This window comes from Lactuca sativa, chromosome 1 (assembly GCF_002870075.4).
Source record: "Lactuca sativa cultivar Salinas chromosome 1, Lsat_Salinas_v11, whole genome shotgun sequence".
Classification (NCBI taxonomy): domain Eukaryota; kingdom Viridiplantae; phylum Streptophyta; class Magnoliopsida; order Asterales; family Asteraceae; genus Lactuca; species Lactuca sativa.
The window spans coordinates 152677528-152688996 of record NC_056623.2 but is presented as its reverse complement, the minus strand read 5'-3'; positions in this window follow the sequence as shown (position 1 = coordinate 152688996).

Below are 11469 nucleotides of genomic sequence, written 5' to 3'. Positions count from 1 at the left end.
TATATATATATATATATATATATATATATATGTGTGTGTGTGTGTGTGTATATATATATATACACACACACCAAGTACAAACGTAGTAGTGTCAACTTTTCTAAGTCCTCCAAAAAGTCCTGCCTACTTTGGATGCTTATCACCTGAAATAGTAAAACACTGAGAGGGATAAGCGGGCGTCGCTTAGTATATTCAAAAATAGATAAAATACAACTCTATGCCATATACATAGCAATATGAAAGGAACAAAAAGAAACAAAGGACAATTAAGGCTTATATGTGTATGAAATGAAGGGCTTTCCAAACCAATCAACAGATAGATTCAAGCTATTACAATCAACGAGACACAATAGTTTAGGATCATAAACATCATAAATTCCAGCCCATGTGGCACATAAAACACAATTCCTTTTTATCATGTTGCTAGAATATACAGGCTTTCAGCCCTACCAACCCGAAGCCAATACCAAAGTGATACGAGTCATGCTCTACATGGCCAAAGGAACAAAGCCCATACCAAAGTGATACGAGTCATGCTTTACATGGCCAAAGGCATCAAAATCCAATATCAAGTAATAACCACTTAGATCAATAACACAAGAAAGCACATTGCACATATAACACATAACATACAATTGTCCCTATATTGAACTCACTGTGCTGTAACCGAATATTGAGATAGAATTCAGAATTCTGATGAAATTATACCATTTCTAGGCCTCTAAAATCTTCAATGATACCCCTGGAGTTCATATTTCGAATTTCGTAAGCAATTACTCAACTAATCTCAAGTTATGATGTTTTTAATTTAGAAATTTTAGTTTTTGTTCTTTGTTTAGCTGTCAATTGCAAATCTGTTTTACCTTTCTTAAATATCAAAATAACTAGTGAATTATAAATATTAACAAAATGTAGTTTTATATCTTTCTAATTCCATTGACCTCATATTTTTATGATTTGTTTGTGATTTACTATGAATTTTACAACACAACATCCCAAAGTTGTCAAAATGTCCCAAAGATGTCAAAATTCAGCCTTACTGCACTGAACAGATAGCTGTTTTCACCCATCTTAAGCCCGAAATTAGATTTATGTGTTAAAACAAAAACTAAAGTAGACATTTTCAGCTGTCCAGGGATATATAGCACATATCCATACAAGTTTTCCACGATTTTTGGTGATTTTTACAAATATATGACAATTATACCCTTTATGATTTCATTTTACCCTTTACATGATCAAACCTCATGATCAATATCACTAAGTTCTTGTTTTACAATGATAAAACTGAATATTTTAGTAATCCATGCTAATTCAAGTATAAGACATGGGTTTCATTATTAATTTTCACTAATTACTCTTAAACCATGATTAATTCTCAAGTTTACATGTAGTTACTTGATTTCCATTTAAGATTCTAGGTTAATAACATAAACACTTGCCTAATTTGATGAAATTAGTGGTAAACCCACTTTGGTCAAACCCTAATCTCTTAATAACTCACTAATTACAAGGGTTATTCCAAAAAATTAAGACCTCATACCTTGATTACTAGACTTGGTACTTCAAGAACACTCAAAATCTTGATTTAATCTTCAAAACTTGTTCAAGATTGATCATGTAGGTGAAGATCTCCCATAGGGATGGTGAGGAACTGAGAATGGTAGAAAAACGACCCAAAATCGTGTTACAATGGGTAAAAACCAACTCGGTTTGGGTACCCGTTTTACCCCTAAACACTAAAAATTGCATAACTTTTCGCTCGGAACTCCGTTTTCGATGAGGTTTTCGCCTATACGTTTCTAAGGAGATAATATACAACTTTCAATAAAAATATCCCAGAAAATATCTTCCAATAGAATCAGTTTTACATATTTCCAACTTAGACGTTATACTTTCATTAATTCCGATAGTTGACTTTTTGATCGGAATCACATAAGACTTCCCCATCACTTCCAATAACTTCCAAGTGATTCTAAACTTAGTTTAACTTCAATTGTTATAAAATTATTTCATTAGAACTCAACGCTTAAATCCATACCGAAAAACAATAATTTTTAACACTTACAATCCTGTTATATTATAACTACCTACTTTAAACATTTTTAACCACATAATATCTCATAATATTCATTTTTTTAAAAACTAAAAAACATACGTAACATGATAATTGAGCAAGGTTAGTAAAGTTTATGTTACACCAAGGGTCAATAAGGTGCTGCTAGATCTGAGATTGTTTCTCTTTAGAGCTTCTACGAAAGGTATAAAGCTTGCACCTTTCTCATTATTTTGTATAGATCTCATGATTTTATGAAGCTAGGGTTTTCCACCCAAATATGAGGACCTTGAGTGGTTTATGTTCATTGAGAGGGTTGAACTATATATCTGGACAATGTGACGTCCCTAGAGTCTAAAAGTCCCTGCTTTATCCAACTGTAATAGTGATCTTGAGTGAAAAACCCTTTTTGAGGTGTGTTTTGGCATTTTAAGCTCAAAATTCCATGCATGAACATAAAACCTGTGACTTTAAGTGATTGATGAGCCTTAGGAGTGCAGATCTAGAATTTGGGAAGGTCCTCTTCCTTGAAAATGAATGGATGAGATATGAGTCTTAATGGACTCACCGAGTCAAGGAGCCGACTCGACTAGTCGGTGATGGTTTGTCCCGATGGGTCTAATTGTGCGATAACTCGGCGAGTTGGGGGTCAACTCGACGAGTTGAGCTGGAGTTTCTTGAGACTTCTGAGGAGAGGAGGGGACTCAACGATTCGCAAGAGTGCACTTGACGAGTCGAGCCAAACATTGACTGTTGACTCGAGTTGGACTTCTGTTGACTTTAGGGTTTGGTCAACATGAGTAATGGAGACTATGGAGTGGTAAAATGGTCTCTTACCCAATTCTAGAGTTAGAAAGAGAAGAATAACATTTGGTTACTTAGAGTCGAGAATCGAGTATTAATTAGAGATATTTACCCTATGTGTTAGGTAGTGGCTAGTTCGAGGATAATTGCTTGCTGCTAGCAAGGTGAGTCTTCTCACTATACTTTACCTAGAGTGGTACTTATGTGTGACCGGAGGGTGTTATGTGCTTACATTGAGTATTATGTTATCCTGCCATATGTTTTATGCTGTGCATTATGTCATTGTGATTTATGCTATGCGGAGCTTTACAAACCGGACCAGAGGGTCCAACGAACCATGGGACTAGAGGGTCCCATTGATACACATTGACCGGAGGGTCTTACCGTGATATACCCTCGAGTGGCTAATGATCTGTGTGTGTGGTATTTTGGGGAACTCACTAAGCTTCGTGCTTACTGTGTCATGTGTTATGTGTTTCAGGTTTTTCTCAGGATCACAGGAAGGCACCGAATCGATGTTACACACCAGTGAAAGAGTTATGTTTTGTGAAATGTTTTATGAGAATTATGCGATTTTAAATGAAAATTTTATTTGAAATTTTTACTATGTTACAGTCTTCGTTGTGAGGAGATGAGGGTTTCGCGAGAGAGGGCTCATAGGCCAAGGAGACAGTGGGAGGCAAATTGACCTTGAAGAACTTCAAGAGTCAAGCGGTGAAGGAACCTCAAACAGTAGCGATCAAACTGAGGAGGAAACTCTTGTTGAACCGATTGATGATTCTGTACCTTTAAGGCGTTCCAGCAGAGTTAGTGTTCCACCTGAGTTTTATGGTTTCCATATTACTGCAGAAGGTGGTACATTTATCAGTGATAGTACACTGGTAAATTTGGATGAACCTAACATCTACAAGAAAGCCATGGTAGGCCCCAAGTCTTCTAAATGGAAAGAGGCTATGGACAGCGAGATTCAGTCAACGTATGACACTCAGGTTTGGAACTTGGTTGACAATGTACCGGGTCGTAAGACAGTCGGGTGCAAATGGATATTCAAGAAGAAGACCAACATGGATGGGAAGGTACACAATTATAAGGCGTGACTGGTTGCGAAGGGCTTTACTCAAACTATGGGAATTAACTGTGATAAGACCTTCTCACCAGTAGCGAAGATTAAGTCCATTAGGGTTAGGCTAGCCATTGCTGCATTTCATGATTATGAAATATGGAAATGGATGTCAAAACCGCATTCCTCAATGGAATGTTGGCTGAGGATGTTTACATGAGTCAGAAAGAGGGTTTTGTCTATGCAAAGTACCCTAATAGAGTGTGTAAGCTTGATAAATACATTTATGGATTGAAACAAGCATCTCGCAAATGGAATCTTTGTTTCGATGAGAAAGTCAAAGATTTTGGCTTTTCAAGAAGTGAGGATGAGTCATGTGTATATGTCAAGGCTAATAGGAGCATAGTTAGCTTTCTGGTATTGTATGTGGATGACATACTACTCATAGGAAATGACATCCCAACCTTGCAAGAGGTTAAGTCCTGGCTTGGGAAGTGTTTTACTATGAAGGACCTCGGAGAAGCTACCTATATTCTTGGGATAAGGATATTGAGAGACAGCAGTAAGAGACTAATTCGACTTTGTCAAAGTACCTACTTGGATAAGGTGTTGAAAAGATTCAGCATGTAGGATTCCTAGAAAGGTGATTTACGGATCTAGAGCAATGCCAAACTGAGTAAAGCTCAAAGTCCGAGTATAGAGGCTGAGATAGCTGAGATTAGTTGAATACCATATGCTTCAGTTGTTGGCTTGATCATGTATGCTATGACTTGTACTCACCCTGATGTGGCCTTTGCTTTAAGCATGGTCAACACATATCAAGGGAATCCGGACAAGGCTCATTGGACCGCGATAAAGAACATTCTCAAGTACCTACATAGGACTAAGGACTGGGTCATTACCCTCGGTGGGAGTGATGACTTGAGAGTGGTGAGGTATATTGACGCCAACTTTCAGACCGACATGGATAATTTCTGCTCTTAGTCGGGCTAGGTGTTTACCCTGAATGGAGGAGCAATAACTTGGAAAAGTTCCAAGCAGGAGATAGTAGCTTATTCAACTTGTGAATCCGAGTACATAGCAGCAAGCGAGGTGGCGAAGGAGGTAATATGGTTGAAGAACTTCATCGGAGACCTTGGAGTTGTACTAGCTATAAAGGAGGTATGGAGATTTTTTGTGATAGCTAGAGTGCAGTTGCCTTAGCCAAGGAACCAAGGGATCATGGCAGATCCAGACACATCGACAGAAAATACCACTTAATAAGACATCGAATAGAAGAAGGACTCCTCGTGGAAAAGAGGATATCGTCTGATGAGAACCCAACAGATCCCCTTACGAAGGGACAGAGTAGGTTTAAGCATCTACAACATGCGAGGCACATCGGGCTGAAGGACGATATTAGTTTAAATGATTAGATAGCTTTCAAAAGTTGTAGTAGATGAAATGTAATTGGCATTTGATGCTTAGATAAAAGGTGGTTTTTATTTACTAGTATAGTACTGTCTTGTGTCAATCATTTACTATAGTTTCACTTTCGGGTTTTGACTTCCAGAATAATTATATTACTCAAACTACTCATAGTCGATCATACATTGGAAGTAGGTATTGAATCAAGACTGTCATGAATTTGGCTTGTAGATTTGTCTGAACTGTGTTAGACATTGCAAAGTTTGCTGCAACATTCATAAGTACTCATAAGGTCTGAGTATTTGATTAAACATAGGCTCACTTGTATCACTTCATGGAATTTATATCGAGTGATCATGAGACGATAATATCATATAAGTCTTCAAACCAAGATATATGAGTTGTTGACTATGAGTTGGTTGTGTATTGATAGTACCAAACCGCTTCAATAACTTGATGCTATAAAATGTGCTGTTGTGTACAATTTGATGAGTAGTTAGTAAAAGCATATGAGTCGAAGTTTATCTATTCATTTTGGTCCTTGGAGGATTAAAAGAGATATCTTGGGCCCCTTGATAATTTTGTTTTGACTTATGTGTCAGGCCCAATCAGAATTGAATTGATGTGTTCGATTAAGTTCTATGACAAAGAAATCGAAGATCGAGAAACAAACTGCTGGACAATAAGTATGACTTTGTTCCATGTGTTTGTCCGGCTGATATCTTGAGAGTGGAGGATTATATGATCACTTATCTAAAATGAAGCGTCTCAGTTCAACAAAGGCTTTTAAGAGCTACGATTGCTAGTCAGTGTTTTAAGTCATACTTGCAGTTATAGTTATTAGACTTATCCAAGTAGGAGACTATTGGATTTAGTGTCTAAGCCCATCACTATAATTGGTATGTACTTGACCCAATAGTAGCATGGTACTTTTGGGTTGCTTGGCATCGGAACATTTTGTAAGGATGCACTTTTGAGAAAAGGATATTTATGATGTATTAATATATTATAAGTTCTAATATATTAATATGAAATCATATTAATTAATTAGTATTGATCAAAAATTAATTGGGAATTAATTTTGTGATCAAAAGAGACTAATTAGATATATGGGGATTGATTGTGTAAATCATTCATTCCTATAAAGTGGGCTTCTGATCCATAGTTCTTTATGTTGGGCTAAATCCATGTGGTGACCCATGGATACTCCATGGTGGTTAAAATCCATAGAGCCTAAAGAATGTGGAAAGTCATGCACATTAGGGTTTGCATGGTGTAACCCTAGTTGTGTCACACTATATAAGAAGCCTCATGGCAACCAAAATCGGCACTTAAGTGAGAAACAAGAGGGCTACCGATTTTGTGTGTGCAAGACAATGTAATCTCAAGTCCTCCATTTTTGGTGGTGTTGTGTGAAGCATTTAAGGCATCACACTTGGGGTGCTAGACTCTTAAAGGCTTAACGTTTCAAAGCCACAACAAAGGTACGTCATCTAACTAGATTTTTGTAGTGTATATACTCCATAGTATGCTAGTTAGGATGATTCCTTGTAAAATTGAATGTTTGCATGTATAAAAGAGATAACATAGATCCAATGCATCTAGGGTTGCATGTACACCATAGAAGTGTTAGAATACTCAAAACCCTTCACTTTATATGTTTGTTTGAATGGATTATAGGGTTTGTATATGTGTACTGTTAATTGATTATGTGTTATGTTGGCATGAAATTTGTATGGAAGACCTTAGGGGGTTCATGTGGTAGTAGATTAAGACCATGCGGGAGTTCCCATGGCAGTGGGCTAAGACTACGTGGGCACCCGGTGAAGACCTTGGAGGGTTTCCATGGAATCCCTATATGTTTATGGGTATGACCTATGTGGTTAATATGGTTTATGTAGCTGTTATAACTAATATGGATTATGTGTTTATGTGAATTGTGTGGGGTATGCTCTGGGGAACTCACTAAGCTTCGTGCTTGAATTTTTATTTATGGTTTCAGGTATCATTGTTTTGGAAAGGAAGGGCTTAGCTTCATCGCAATGCACACACCCGTGTTTTCCGCATTATGTGATTTTAGGATGAACTCTGATAAATGATTTTAATTTGCAATGTTTTGGAATACTTGGATTTAAAGATATCTGTGTTTTGACTATAATAAAAATGAAAATTTTACCCTTAATTTTTGGGTCGTTACATGAGGCAAGCCCATTATGTTTTTGCTGCTATGAAGTAGGGCAGAAGAAGGTCGACTATCCAACAAGGAAGGGAGGAGCAGTGGGTGCACCTGCTATGACTATTTTCCCAATCTCTGATGGCCGAGAGCATAAGGCAGGAGCCCCAGCAGAAAGAAGTTGGATTTTCGAGTGTCATGCTGGGGAGGTCGGGACTCCAACAGGCGATGTTGCGGGTATGTATCCTTACTTACTTTTCAGTTTAATATGCATTTTGTTATTGGAATCTCGCATCGGTTTGGGTAAGTGTATATTTGGATTGTTCCGCTGCTTGTGTTTGGGGTTGCATTTTCTAGAGAGGTCATATTCTTATCGCATACCGTGAATTATTAGTGGTTAGTGAAAGTTTGCTTTCCTTTTTGTGGGTTTGGAACGTTCAACGTTATTTTGGGTTGTGATCAAGGATGGGTTCAGGGATATTATGGGGAAGGTCTGCGATCAAGGTGCTTATCCAACATTGTCGGGGCTCAGTGAGTTCAGTCCTTGTATTTGGGTTTATTTTTGGTAAGCGCCAATGGAAGTGGTCTATTGCTGAGGTTGTGGGTCGGAGTGTCGGTTATTTGGAATTTTGATTGAGTTTGAATGAGTAAGATCTCGGGTCGGTTCTCTTCTATTTTCTGAGTTATCAAGGATTGTCATATACCATTCTGCATGCTGAGGATTCTTTGATGAATCTTCAAATGAACGTATCTTGCAAAGTGGGTCCCGCGTGTACCGTGACTGTTCCGGTTCTTTTACAGAATCCCTTCAGGAGTATTGCTTAGAGGATCTTTGGTCACGAATTAGCACGGAAGTTCTTCAGTGAAGCTAGGGCTCAGTTGTTTCTATCATATGTTCGGGTATGAGGGACATTTGCCTAACGAAGAGCCTTGGAGTTCAAGGAACTATCGTTGCTAAGAAAGGAATGGAAGCATGAAGATGGTGATGTTAGTTGCATGTGTTTTTTGATCATTGGATGTGTCCAGGGAATTGTACTTTTGCATGGACTGAGGTTAGTTAAAGTTCAATGATTCCTTGAGGATAGAAATTAGAGTAGAGGTTCATCGGTAAATAGCAGGAGTTATGGTTCTTAGTTATCGGCAAATGAACTCAAGGAATTGGTATGGTATCATGGGAAATGATTTGGATTACTAGACTGGTTAAGGCCTCGAGAGTATTCTTCAGGATTATAGGAGTTGGGTAATCATTGAGATTGGCTAGTTGGTAAGCACTAGTTTTCATCGGGTCGATCGTTGTAAGGTAACAGGGATTGGGAATCCTTCGATTCTCGAGTGCTTTGGGAATTTAGCAGACTCAAAATGGGGGAGAATCACTTAGGTATTCAGGTGTAACACCCACATATTCGGGCTAGTCAATTTAGAGACAATAAGCATCAAAAATGAGTTATTTATGGATTATTATTTAGAAGGATTAGTCTAAACCAAGTGGTAGTATACGTTACAAGGGTTCCGTACATATAAAGAACGCCGAAATCCGAGTTATAACGAAGAAGTTATGGCTCGTCGAAGTTTTACGGCAAAACCGACACGACACCGGGAGACATAAATAGTGAATTTACGATAGAGGACTTTTTGGCCTTAGTGATCTAAACAAAATTTGTAGTATACGTTAAACTGAGAGCGTGTGTAAAAAGAACGCCCAATTCTGACTTCGTATGACGAAATTAGGAACTTTCTAAAATTTGGTGTAGCAATGCACGACCCGAAACTCGAGTTTTAGATCGAGCGGTTTTTGGCCTACGTGACCTGAATGAGAGTTGAATATCTCATAAATAGGCAGTCAACGATAAAAATACAGACAAAAACGGAGTCCGTATGAAATAGTTACGACTTTTTTGCGGTAATTTAACAGTATAATCTTCTCCTACTTTTAAATTTAAGATCGACCAAGAATTAGCCTACGGAGTCAAAATGAAAGTAGTAGATCTTATTTTTACCTACACGTGGATATAAAGAACGTTAAAAATGCAGCTCGTATGCGAAAGTTATGGATTTTAGAAGTCGGAAGTGTGTTGTGCGACAATGGGTGACGTGGCACAATCTTGGCCACTGCTTTCTCCGCAAGTCTTGCCACCAGATGGTAACATGTGGCACCAAGTTCAGCCATATTTCACCCTATAAATAGAACCTCTCCCACCCTCATTTTCTTCACACCTTTTCCATTCTTTCTTCTCTCTACACTCTCTCTAAACCTCCTAAAACACCCCTAGTGCTAGAAGAAAGCCCCGAAGCGCTCGACGGATATGAGAAGAAGAGCTTTTGGCTCAGAAGTTCTGCCCCTGCAGAGCCCAGCTACTAGCCAAACCACCTCATAGGTAAGATACGCCTACAGTATTTTAAATATAGTTTTTATTTAAATATAGCAATGTTATTAGGACCATATAATAAATATTTGGGCTATTATTATGAGTTATATAAGTGTCGTTATAATATCTTTTTAACCACTTGCGGTATGGGGAATCTGGTTTGGAGGGCCGCTTGGGTTTCTGGATTTTAGAAGTGCTATCTGCCAAAATGATCCAGCCCTCTGGTGTTCCCTGTCTGGCCCCTGTCTGTACATAGTGGGTGAAAAGTATTGTGTTAACACTTATATGATAGTAATAATAGTTAGGCTATTAATTAGTCTCGTCGAGCATTAGACTAAACTCTAGTGGTAATGATACTAGGTTCTGTCAAAGGAGTTGCTTAAATTAAACGAAGTGTCGTCCGAGCACAGAGTAACCACCTTATCAGGTGAGTGCATAGTCCCTTTCATGAACACGATTTTAATACAAGTATTGACTGAAGTATTAATTATATGTTTATGTGCGAGTTAATTAATGTTGCTTGAAATGCGTGTTAACGAACATACCTGATTATATATGATGATTTAGGATAAAGAGTAAACCTAGATTAATTATGAGGAATATTGGGTAGTATTTTCTTACGAGTACGAGTGAGTTATACTTAGAGAATAGAACTTTAGTATATGTCATTGATCCGGAAGCATGGATAAGACATAGTCATTGTCCCTAGTCCGAGAGTATGGATTGGACAAAGACAACTGTCATTAATCCGAGAGTATGGATTAAGACATAGTCAGTTGTCCTTAGTCCGAGAGTATGGATTAAGACATAGTCATTCGTCCTCAGTCAGGGAGTATGGATAGGACATAGTCATTCGTCGTTAGTCTGGGAGAATGGATTTACACATGGACAGGTGTCCCTAATCCAAGAGTATGGCATAGGCACAATTATTGACCCGAGAGCATGAATTAGATTCAAGAGTATGGGTTAAGTAAGAGGTAAAATTTAAGGTCTGAGAGTATGGATAGTCTCGTTGTAAGGATTAACGGGGAGGGGTAAGAGTTGCTTATATATGGTGAAATTGTATATTTTGGGAGTTCTAAATTATATATATATATATATATATATATATATATATATATATATATATATATATATATATATATATGATATAACATTGTGGGGTTGAAATCCTTATGTACTCACCAGGTTTCCCAACCTGACCCACTCAAGCTTACTTGTATTACAGATGTCGATACATAGTTACATTACACTGAGATATTAAAGAGATGTAGATCGCTAGTGTAAATGAATGGAAGTTCTGTTTATGCTTATGTTTCTATATTGACGATGACATCTGAAATGTTTTAAAATGAATAAAAATACATTTCTTCCGAAATGCTTTGATAACATATATATCATGTTTTACTGGGAACAAATTTCGCAACATTTTCACTAAAAGAGGTACTCTGATTTTTATAAAGCATAAACAAAATCGGTCTTTTCTGGCCATGAAAATGGGATGTCACAGTTGGTATCAGAGCTTTGGTTTAAGCGAACTAGGAATAAGGATTTATTTCTAGACTTAAACTTAGAATGCTAAGCGATGATTGAGAGGAGTGTG